This window comes from Salvia splendens, chromosome 13, assembly GCF_004379255.2.
Source record: "Salvia splendens isolate huo1 chromosome 13, SspV2, whole genome shotgun sequence".
NCBI classification, from domain to species: domain Eukaryota; kingdom Viridiplantae; phylum Streptophyta; class Magnoliopsida; order Lamiales; family Lamiaceae; genus Salvia; species Salvia splendens.
In genome coordinates, this window is record NC_056044.1 from 28,171,733 (window position 1) to 28,184,517 (window position 12,785).

The following is a 12,785-nucleotide window of genomic DNA, read 5'->3' on the forward strand; positions in this document are numbered from 1 at the left end:
TTTTTCACACTTTTCTCTCCCATCTCTCATCAATTATCTTTTCCCCACACTCTAATCTTTCTCTCTCTAAAAAAATGAGACCCGACGACGATTGGAGTACCTCAGAGGGCATTACTCGGGCCTGTTTGATTGCGTTCATAAGGCTGCGGCGGAATGCTTGGCCGAAATAGAGCGCGAGTGTGAAGCGGTGGAGCAGGTCGAAGCGGAGCAGATCCAGAGGCCGATTCGTCGTCGGACGTTTGTCCGCAGCGATCACGACCTAGCTCACCAACGTTTGTTCGCAGACTATTTTGCGGAGGAACCACGGTGGGGCCCAACGGTTTTTGACCGCCGGTTTAGGATGAGGCGAGATCTTTTTCTTAGTATTGTCCACACATTGGAGGCACGTGATCCTTACTTCCAGTATCGGAAAGATGGCATCGGCAGACCCGGACTTACGTCGTTGCAGAAGTGCACGGTTGCTCTTCGGCAGTTGTCGTACGGCACCACCGCGGATATGTTCGACAAGTACCTTCACGTCAGGGAGACAACTGGCCGCGAGTGCCTGAAGAAATTTTGTAGGGGAGTTGTGGAGACTTACAGCGACACATATTTGCGAAGGCCGACTACTGACGATTGCCAGACCCTGATAAAGATGCATGAGACGGTGCACGGCTTTTCTGGAATACTAGGGAGCATAAATTGTATGCACTGGGAGTGGAAGAATTGCCATACGGCGTGGAGCGGCCAATTTACTAGTGGATATAAGGGCAACCACCCGATGATGATCCTCGAAGCCGTCGCTGACCATCGGCTCTGGATCTGGCATGCTTACTTCGGTGTGGCGGGGTTGAACAACGACATCAACGTCCTGAACTCCTCATATCTCTTCACCGAGCAATGCAATGGCAACGGCACGGCCATCGAGTTCACTGCAAACGGACGCCAACATCATATGGGGTACTACTTGGCCGATGGCATATACCCGAGGTGGCCTATTTTTTTGAAGACGATCATCTGCCCAATCGGTGAGAGAAGAGTTTTATTCGCGCAAAAGCAGGAGGCTGTGCGGAAGGATGTGGAGCGGGCATTTGGTGTGCTCTAAGCGCGGTGGGCTATAGTGAAGGGTCCGGCGCGATTCTGGTACAAGGACGTCATCGCCGATGTCATGTATGCGTGCATCATCTTGCATAACATGATAGTCGAACACGAAGGTGGAAGAGTCACCGATTGGAGCGATAATGAAGCTGGATCTAGCTCTAGCAGGGCGACCCCGCCCCACGTTCGGGGATTACCGGCGAGCTACAATGAGGTTCTAGCTAGACATGCCTCAATGCGCAACCAACAAGACCATGCTCGGCTCATGTCCGACATGGTTGAAGAAATTTGGAACCGCCACGACCGTTAAATTTGTAGTTTTTTTTTTTATTTCGTACTGTACTCTATGAACTTTCGATGAAATGATGTTTTATATTCAAATTTTGTGGTGTTTATTTATCAAATAAATAAAATGCTATAGGGAGGACTATAGGACATCCCACTGCAGGCAAAAGGGTAGGAGGATAAAATGTTGATGTGGCGGAGGATAGGGGGCCCACTGTGGATGCTCTAAGCTTAGACTATCTTCATCCGTGACACTCACCCAACCCAACCCCAATCAACTTTTTAATAAAATATTCATTTCTCTATCCTCCACATACACAGCTCTCCTTCAATTCAACCCCCATCAACTTTTTTACTTCCATCAGTGACCCCAACCCAACCCAATTAAATATTTTCTTTTTCATATATTTTATATTAATATTTTAATTTATAGTTAATTTATATATATTAAATAATGTCTAAAAATTATAATAAAAAATATATGATTCAAATTTAAAACAGAAAATATTAGCTATTCAAATAATTAAAGCACAATATAATAATAAATTACACACATTAAAAAATACAAGGCGATAATAGAAATAAACAAACCAAAATACAAATGAAGAGTGAAAAAAAAAGCTAGCTTAAACAAGATAAACATTAGTACATATTTAATTGTTTGTTCGCATGAATTTTTCAGAAGAGGGGCTCACATGAATGTTTGGAAGAATAATTCACATGAGTTTTGAAATGATATATAAAGACAAAATAATAATAATTAAATAAATTAAATTAATAACTAAAATAAATTAATTCAAATGGCTTTTTTGGAATAACGTTTCACAATGAGTATTGGAAGGATATATGGATAAATATAATAATAATTGAATAAAACAAATTCATAACTAAAATTAATAAAAAAATCAAAAATTAATTTAGTGTAAAATGTTCAAGATTAAACTAGTGACCAAATTTGTACAACTAGTGATAAAATAAATCAATAAATAAAAGTAAAGAAATAAAAAAAAGTAATCAATATTGTCCAATAGGAGAAAAACATGTGTCAATGACACCCACTTTTTACTTGGGCCGGCAGGGTGACAATGGAAGAAAGGGTTGGGTTGGGTTTTTTTGTTTAGAATTATTTTTAATTGCATCTTTTTTGTCTTATGTGGGTGACCTTCTCTCCATGGTCACCGATGGAGATGGTCTTATAGAGAAGAAATTGTAGGAAAAACATGTGGGAAATTAGAAGGGTCTCAAAACCTTTCCTTTTCCTAAGTCTTTTGGCTTTTCAACCTCCAAGTGTTTATGAGGTGCCTTAATGCCGAGACCTCTCATGTGGCCACTCCTATCCTATAAATAGGTGTGGATTTGAGAGATAGAGACATAACACAAACAAGCATTCTCCCTTTCTCTAGTCTCAAGCATTCTAGTGTGCACTTAGGAGCATTGTATTGCTCGGTTCTCGCCTCCAATTCAAGTTCGCCGGAGCCTACGAGTTTGAGGTGCTTCAACTCGATAGGAGGAAAGTCGTTTCATCTTTGGGGACATTACGCCAATCCGTGAGCACTAGCCGGGGCGTATTTCATCTTGCGGAGAGGGATACCTCGACTCGACTTAAAGAAGAATATAGTTTGCATCTTGTTCCTTTTATTGTATTTACTTTGTTTCATTTACCTTCCAGTTTTTGTGTTCTTTGTAATAGCAAGGGTTGCCCGTGTAAAGGCTGCAATATTTCCAACAATCGCAAGACGAAATATTGTACTCTTGTTGAAATCATGTCGACCGATGCTGGAGGAAACATGAAATTCAAAGCTGGAATAAAGCAACAAACGGTCGCAATGTCGATGCGCTATGGAGTGGTTAATTCCTTGAGATCTATTCTCTTGAGAATGATGTTTATCGTTTGTCATTTGACAAGCAAGGCCAATTTAGATTTGGTAGTAGTAATTGGGATGCATGGGTTGATGAATATACCAATGCACATTTGGTTCAATATAATTGTGTACTTATTGTTGGAAACAATACTGTACAAATTATTTGAACGTGTTGTTATAAACAACAAAGATCACGAGGTGATCGCAGTGGTCTCTGACGTGGACCATGGTAATAATCCAAATGAATGGTTTGTTGATACGGGTGCCACATGTCATGTGTGCTCCGAGAGAAGCGTTTTTTCTACTTACAAATCTGTTGGAGGTAGAAAAGTACGTATGGGAAACCAAGCCTCTTCCGAGGTGGTTGGTGTGGGTAATGTGTTCCTAAAATTAGGATCCGAAAGGTTCTTACCCTCAAGGATGTGCTGCATGTCCCAGACATCCGAAATAATTTGGTGTCAGGCTCACTTCTAGTAAATCATGGATTTTCACTAGAATTTGAGTGTGAAAAGGTTATATTGACCAAGTATGAAAAGTTTATAGGTGAAGGTCACCTAGTGAATGGGCTTTTTGAGCTGAATGTTACGGTCATTCACCGTGGAAAAGGATTAAGAAATAAGGAAGATGACACATCCTCTTATTTGCTTGAGTGCTCTGATTTATGGCATAAAAGATTGGGACATGTAAATCTAAATGCTATAAAAAGATTAGTAAATCTTAATTTACTAAAAGTAGATAAGTTTAACTTACAAGAAAAATGTGAAGTCTGTGTTGAAGCAAAAATGACCAAGCTACCGTTTCGCTCGGTAGAACGGAGCACAAAACCTCTAGAGTTAATCCATACAGACGTATGTGATTTAAAATTTGTGCAAACTAGAGGTGGTAAAAAGTACTTCATCACATTTATAGATGATTGCACAAGGTATTGTTACATTTACTTATTAAGAAGTAAAGATGAGGCAATTGAAGCGTTTAAAGACTTCAAAAATGAAGCCGAAAATCAACTTAATTGTCGAATTAAGTGTGTTCGAAGTGATAGAGGTGGTGAGTATGTAGCCCCGTTTGCAGAATTATGTCATGCAAGTGGTATAATTCACCAAACAACGGCTCCATATTCTCCCCAGTCAAATGGAGTTGCTGAACGAAAAAATAGAACACTTAAAGAGATGATGAATGCTCTGTTGATTAATTCTGGTTTATCCCAGAACATATGGGGGGAGGCTGTGTTAACAGCGAATCATATCCTGAATAAAATTCAACTAAAAAATAGGGATGTGACTCCTTATGAGTTGTGGAAAGGGAAGAAACCTTCATATTCATACCTCAAAGTGTGGGGGTGTTTAGCGAAGGTAGAAGTGCCACCTCCGAAACAAGTTGCAATAGGCCCTAAAATAGTCGATTGCGTCTTTATTGGCCATGCACTTAATAGTAGTGCCTATCGTTTCCTAGTCCATAGGTCAGCTGTGCCTGGCGTGGCTGAAGGAACAACGATTGAGTCAAGGAATGCTATATTCTTTGAGAATGTATACCCTTGCAAGAGGCAAGAGGATAGTTCTAGTGAAAGAATGATGGATGAATCCACTGGTTCTAATCCTCCAAAAAGGACGAGGTCAAGTCCTGAGGATGTTGAACCAAGACGTGGTAAAAGAGTTAAAGTTGCTAAAACATTTGGTCCTGACTTCATAACTTTTATGTTGGATGACGAACCAAAGTCATTGGCGGAAGCTCTGTCTGGCCCAGACGTGGCGTGGTGGCAAGAAGCTATCAACAGTGAAATTGAATCCATCATGAGAAATAACACTTGGGTGTTAGTAGACTTGCCTGAAGGTGTAAGCCTTTAGGGTGCAAGTGGATTCTGAAAAGGAAATATAAGCCTGATGGTACTATAGATAAGTACAAAGCTCGCCTAGTTGTCCAAGGCTTTAAGCAGAAAGAAGGGTATGACTTTTTTGATACCTATTCACCTGTTACGAGAATCACTTCCATTCGGGTGCTTCTAGCGATTGCTGTTTTGCACAATCTTGAGATTCACCAAATGGATGTGAAAACTGCGTTTCTGAATGGTGATCTGGAAGAAGAAATATATATGGAACAACCCGAAGGGTTTGTTGTGCCTGGGCAAGAGCGTAAAGTATGCAAACTGGTAAAGTCATTATATGGGTTGAAGCAAGCACCATTACAATGGCATTTGAAATTTGACAACGTGATGTTGGCAAATGGATTCACTATCAATGAGTGTGATAAGTGTGTTTACATTAAGAACACAGATAACGAGTTTGTTATTGTGTGTCTGTATGTTGATGATATGTTGATAATGGGCAGCGATAGTGCTATTATTAACGAGACAAAAAACATGATGAAAAGAAAATTCAATATGAAAGATATGGGTCTAGCTGATGTGATTCTCGGAATCAAAATATTGAGGACTAATGAGTGAATTGCCTTAACGCAATCTCATTATGTTGATAAATGCTTAAGAAATTCAACTCGTTTGACTGTAAGCCAGCAAAGACTCATTTGGAGCTCAATGTCCATCTGAGCAAGAATATGGGTGATTCTGTTGCTCAAGAAGAGTAGGCAAAGGTCATAGGAAGTTTGATGTTTATCACAAACTGTACTCGACCTGATCTTGCTTGTCCTGTAAACAAGTTGAGCCGATTTACGAGCAACCCAAGTAAGGAACATTGGAAAGCTCTGTGTAGAGTTTTGAGATACTTGAAGTATACTCTTAACTTTGGGTTGCATTACACAACATATCCCCAAGTACTTGAAGGGTACTGTGATGCAAATTGGATCTCCGATTCAAAAGACTCATTTTCGACAAGTGGGTATGTGTTCACTGTGGGGGGGTGGTGTTGTCTCGTGGAAATCAACGAAACAGACGTGTATTGCTCGTTCCACCATGGAATCTGAGTTTATCGCTTTGGATAAAGCAGGGGAAGAAGCCGAGTTGCTTAGAAATTTCTTAGAATGTATTCCATGTTGGAAGAAGCCAGTGCCAGCAGTATTGATACACTGTGATAGCAAAGCAGCTATAGGTAGAGCACAAAGTGGCTTTTATAAAGGTAAGTCTCGACATATTCGTCGGCGACATAATACCGTAAGGCATCACAAGTGGCATTATCTCAGTTGACTATGTAAAATCCGTGGATAACTTAGCGGATCCGTTAACAAAAGGTTTAAACCATGATCAAATGCATAAATTGCTAAAAGGAATGGGACTGAAAACCACATCTTAAAAGATGAGTATAGTGGTAACCCAACCATACGATTGGAGATCCCATGGGATTGGTTCAATGGGAAAACGAAGCTATACAAATCTAGCTGTAACACTCAGAAGATTTTAATCTTCGCCCATTCTTTAGAAAGCATTGAGTGTTGTAACCTGCACGTGGTAAGAGGTTAAGTCTTTTGACTTTTAATGATTTTTGAAATCTCAAGGAGATGCAGTATGACATGATACTCATGAAAGAATCACCTATGTAAGTGAGAAGTGGGGCCGCTTCGTGTGTGTGAGTCACTTATCAATTCCAAAGAGGTGTTCCACGGCCGAAACGGACACAAACGTGAGAACTGATGGAGTTGAGACAATATTGTGTTGATGCTATTGACTAGGCATACACCAAGGAGGAATAGTTCAAGGCATCGCCTCCACTAGCCCGCCGGTATGTCCGATAGTGTTGACTATGGAAGGTTCAAAACCACAAGTTACCTCTCCAAATACAGTATCGTTTCTTGAGAACTGAGCAAAAGAGTCTACATACATGCATTTGTGTCTGGTGTTGGTTTGAGCTTGCAGCGCTCTAACCAATGTGGGGGATTGTAGGAAAAACATGTGAGAAATTAGAAGGGTCTCAAAACCTTTCCTTTTCCTAAGTCTTTTGGCTTTTCAACCTCCAAGTGTTTATGAGGTGCCTTAATGTCGAGACCTCTCATGTGGCCACTCATATCCTATAAATAGGTGTGGATTTGAGAGATAGAGACACAACACCAACAATCATTCTCCCTTTCTCTAGTCTCAAGCATTCTAGTGTGCATCTTAGGAGCATTGTATTGCTCGGTTCTCACCTCCAATTCAAGTTCGTCGGAGCCTACGAGTTTGAGGTGCTTCAACTCGATATGAGGAAAGTAGTTTCATCTTTGGGGACATTACGCCAATCTGTGAGCACTAGCCGGGGCGTATTTCGTCTTGCGGAGAGAGGGATACCTCGACTCGACTTAAAGAAGAATATAGTTTGCATCTTGTTCCTTTTATTGTATTTACTTTGTTTCATTTACCTTCCAGTTTTTGTGTTCTTTATAATAGCAAGGGTTGCCCGTGTAAAGGCTGCAATATTTCCAACAGAAATTTGATGAGAATCAAATTAATCATGCACATTTTGAAATATAGACAAATCAGTTAAAAGGTCTTTGACTGAATTTACAGTCTCAAAACAGCCAAGGAATTTGGCTATATATATAGATCAGCCATTTCCCCAACCTTCTTCATGTAGGAAAACACATGTGATAATTTCAAAAGGCTAGGCCTTTGGCTTTTCACATGGTGTAACCTTTATGAGGTGCCCTAATTACAAGACCTTTCACTTGTGTTTCCTAGCCTATAAATAGGCTTGTTTTGAGGAGAAGAAGACACAACAAAAACAAATCTTCTCTCTACATCACTTAAGCATTCTAGTGGGCATTCTAGGAGCATTGTCTAGCTCGGTTCTCGCCTCCAATTCAAGTTCGCCGGAGCCTACGAGTTTGAGGTGCTTCAACTCGATAGGAGGAAAGTCGTTTCATCTTTGGGGACATTACGCCAATCCGTGAGCACTAGCCGGGGCGTATTTCGTCTTGCGGAGAGAGGGTCACCTCGACTCGACTTGAAGAATACTATAGTTTGCATCTCTTTACTTTCGTTATAATTTTTATTTTTATATTTACCTTCCAGTTTTGTTCTTTTGTAATAGCAAGAGTTTTCCCGTGTAAAGGCTACAATATTTCCAACAATCGCAAGACGAAATATTGTACTCTTGTTGAAATCATGACGACCGATGCCGGAGGAAACATGAAATTCAAAGCTGGAATAAAGCAACGAACGGTCGCAATGTCGATGCGCTATGGAGTGGTTAATTCCTTGAGATCTATTCTCTTGAGAATGATGTTTATCGTTTGTCATTTGACAAGCAAGACCAATTTAGATTTGGTAGTAGTAATTGGGATGCATGGGTTGATGAATATACCAATGCACATTTGGTTCAATATAATTGTGTACTTATTGTTCGAAACAATACTGTACAAATTATTTGAACGTGTTGTTATAAACAACAAAGATCACGAGGTGATCGCAGTGGTCTCCGACGTGGACCATGGTAATAATCCAAATGAATGGTTTGTTGATACGGGTGCCACATGTCATGTGTGCTCCGAGAGAAACGTTTTTTCTACTTACAAATCTGTTGGAGGTAGAAAAGTACGTATGGGAAACCAAGCCTCTTCCGAGGTGGTTGGTGTGGGTAATGTGTTCCTAAAATTAGGATCCGGAAAGGTTCTTACCCTCAAGGATGTGCTGCATGTCCCAGACATCCGAAATAATTTGGTGTCAGGCTTACTTCTAGTAAATCATGGATTTTCACTAGAATTTGAGTGTGAAAAGGTTATATTGACCAAGTATGAAAAGTTCATAGGTGAAGGTCACCTAGTGAATGGGCTTTTTGAGCTGAATGTTACGGTCATTCACCGTGGAAAAGGATTAAGAAATAAGGAAGATGATACATCCTTCTATTTGCTTGAATGCTCTGATTTATGGCATAAAAGATTGGGACATGTAAATCTAAATGCTATAAAAAGATTAGTAAATCTTAATTTACTAAAAGTAGATAAGTTTAACTCACAAGAAAAATGTGAAGTCTGTGTTGAAGCAAAAATGACCAAGCTACCGTTTCGCTCGGTAGAACGGAGCACAAAACCTCTAGAGTTAATCCATACAGACGCATGTGATTTAAAATTTGTGCAAACTAGAGGTGGTAAAAAGTACTTCATCACATTTATAGATGATTGCACAAGGTATTGTTACCTTTACTTATTAAGAAGTAAAGATGAGGCAATTGAAGCGTTTAAAGACTTCAAAAATGAAGCCGAAAATCAACTTAATTGTCGAATTAAGTGTGTTCGAAGTGATAGAGGCGGTGAGTATGTAGCCCCGTTTGCAGAATTATGTCATGCAAGTGGTATATTTCACCAAACAACGGCTCCATATTCTTCCCAGTCAAATAGAGTTGCTGAACGAAAAAATCGAACACTTAAAGAGATGATGAATACTCTGTTGATTAATTCTGGTTTATCCCAGAACATGTGGGGGGAGGCTGTGTTAACAGCGAATCATATCATGAATAAAATTCCACTAAAAAATAGGGATGTGACTCTTATGAGTTGTGGAAAGGGAATAAACCTTCATATTCATACCTCAAAGTGTGGGGGTGTTTAGCAAAGGTAGAAGTGCCACCTCCGAAACAAGTTGCAATAGGGCCTAAAACAGTCGATTGCATCTTTATTGGCCTTGCACTTAATAGTAGTGCCTATCGTTTCCTAGTCCATAGGTCAGCTGTGCCTGGCGTGGCTGAAGGAACAACGATTGAGTCAAGGAATGCTATATTCTTTGAGAATGTATACCCTTGCAAGAGGCAAGAGGATCGTTCTAGTGAAAGAATGATGGATGAATCCACTAGTTCTAATCCTCCAAAAAGGACGAGGTCAAGTCCTGAGGATGTTGAACCAAGACGTGGTATAAGAGTTAAAGTTGCTAAAACATTTGGTCCTGACTTCATAACTTTTATGTTGGATGACGAACCAAAGTCATTGGCGGAAGCTCTGTCTGGCCCAGACGCGGCGTGGTGGCAAGAAGCTATCAACAGTGAAATTGAATCCATCATGAGAAATAACACTTGGGTGTTAGTAGACTTGCCTGAAGGCTGTAAGCCTTTAGGGTGCAAGTGGATTCTGAAAAAGAAATATAAGCCCGATGGTACTATAGATAAGTACAAAGCTCGCCTAGTTGTCCAAGGCTTTAAGCAGAAAGAAGGGCATGACTTTTTTGATACCTATTCACCTGTTACGAGAATCACTTCCATTCGGGTGCTTCTTGCGATTGCTGCTTTGCACAATCTTGAGATTCACCAAATGGATGTGAAAACTGCGTTTCTGAATGGTGATCTGGAAGAAGAAATATATATGGAACAACCCGAAGGGTTTGTTGTGCCTGAGCAAGAGCGTAAAGTATGCAAACTGGTAAAGTCATTATATGGGTTGAAGCAAGCACCATTACAATGGCATTTGAAATTTGACAACGTGATGTTGGCAAATGGATTCACTATCAATGAGTGCGATAAGTGTGTTTACATTAAGAACACAGATAACGGTTTTGTTATTGTGTGTCTGTATGTTGATGATATGTTGATAATGGGCAGCAATAGTGCTATTATTAACGAGACAAAAAACATGTTGAAAAGAAATTTCGATATGAAAGATATGGGTCTAGCTGATGTGATTCTTGGAATCAAAATATTGAGGACTAATGAGGGAATTGCCTTAACGCAATCTCATTATGTTGAGAAAATGCTTAAGAAATTCAACTCGTTTGATTGTAAGCCAGCAAAGACTCCTTTGGAGCTCAATGTTCATCTGAGCAAGAATATGGGTGATTCTGTTGCTCAAGAAGAGTATGCAAAGGTCATAGGAAGTTTGATGTTTATCACAAACTGTACTCGACCTGATCTTGCTTATCCTGTAAACAAGTTGAGCCGATTTACGAGCAACCCAAGTAAGGAACATTGGAAAGCTCTGTGTAGAGTTTTGAGATACTTGAAGTATACTCTTAACTTTGGGTTGCATTACACAAGATATCCCCAAGTACTTGAAGGGTACTGTGATGCAAATTGGATCTCTGATTCAAAAGACTCATTTTCTACAAGTGGGTATGTGTTCACTGTGGGGGGTGGTGCTGTCTCGTGGAAATCAACGAAACAGACGTGTATTGCTCGTTCCACCATGGAATCTGAGTTTATCGCTTTGGATAAAGCAGGGGAAGAAGCCGAGTGGCTTAGAAACTTCCTAGAAGATATTCCATGTTGGAAGAAGTCAGGCCGACAGTAGTGATACACTGTGATAGCCAAGCAGCTATAGGTAGAGCACACAGTGGCTTATACAATGGTAAGTCTCGACATATTCGTCGGCGACATAATACCGTCAGACAATTGATCACAAGTGGTGTTATCACAGTTGACTATGTAAGGTCAGTGGATAACTTAGCGGATCCGTTAACAAAAGGTTTAAACCGTGATCAAATGCATAAATTGCTAAAAGGAATGGGACTGAAAACCACATTTTAAAAGATGAGTATAGTGGTAACCCAACCATACGATTGGAGATCCCATGGGATTGGTTCAATGGGAAAACGAAGCTATACAAATCTAGCTGTAACACTCAGAAGATTTTAATCTTCGCTCATTCTTTAGAAAGCATTGAGTGTTGTAACCTGCAGGTGGTAAGAGGTTAAGTCTTTTGACTTTTAATGATTCTTGAAATCTCAGGGAGATGCAGTATGGCAGGATACTCATGAAAGAATCACCTATATAAGTGAGAAGTGAGGCCGCTTCGTGTGAGTAAGTCACTTATGAATTCCAAAGAGGTGTTCCACGGCCGAAACGGACACAAACGTGAGAACTGATGGAGTTGAGACAATATTGTGTTAATGCTATTGACTAGGCATACACCAAAGAGGAATAGTTCAAGGCATCGCGTCCACTAGTCCGCTGGTATGTCCGATAGTGTTGACTATGGAAGGTTCAAAACCACAAGTTACCTCTCCAAATACAGTATCGTTTCCTGAGAACTGAGCAAAAGAGTCTGCATACATGCATACATGTCTAGTGTTGGTTTGAGCTTGCAGCGCTCTAACCAATGTAGGGGGTTGTAGGAAAACACATGTGATAATTTCAAAAGGCTAGGCCTTTGGCTTTTCACATGGTGTAACCTTTATGAGGTGCCCTAATTACAAGACCTTTCACTTGTGTTTCCTAGCCTATAAATAGGCTTGATTTGAGGAGAAGGAGACACAACAAAAACAAATCTTCTCTCTACATCATTTAAGCATTCTAGTGGGCATTCTAGGAGCATTGTCTAGCTCGGTTCTCGTCTCCAATTCAAGTTCGCCGGAGCCTACGAGTTTGAGGTGCTTCAACTCGATAGGAGGAAAGTCGTTTCATCTTTGGGACATTACGTCAATCCGTGAGCACTAGCCGGGGCGTATTTCGTCTTGCGGAGAGAGGGTCACCTCGACTCGACTTGAAGAATACTATAGTTTGTATCTCTTTACTTTCGTTGTAATTTTTATTGTTATATTTACCTTCCAGTTTTATTCTTTTGTAATAGCAAGAGTTTTCCTGTGTAAAGGCTACAATATTTCCAACACTTCATAACTTTCCAATCCATCACAAGTTCTTAGAGCAATTGGCTCTAATCCTTCCACCGCCACCAGAATCTGGGGATTAGGCCAGATTTGGATTTGCAGGAGGGATAAATAAT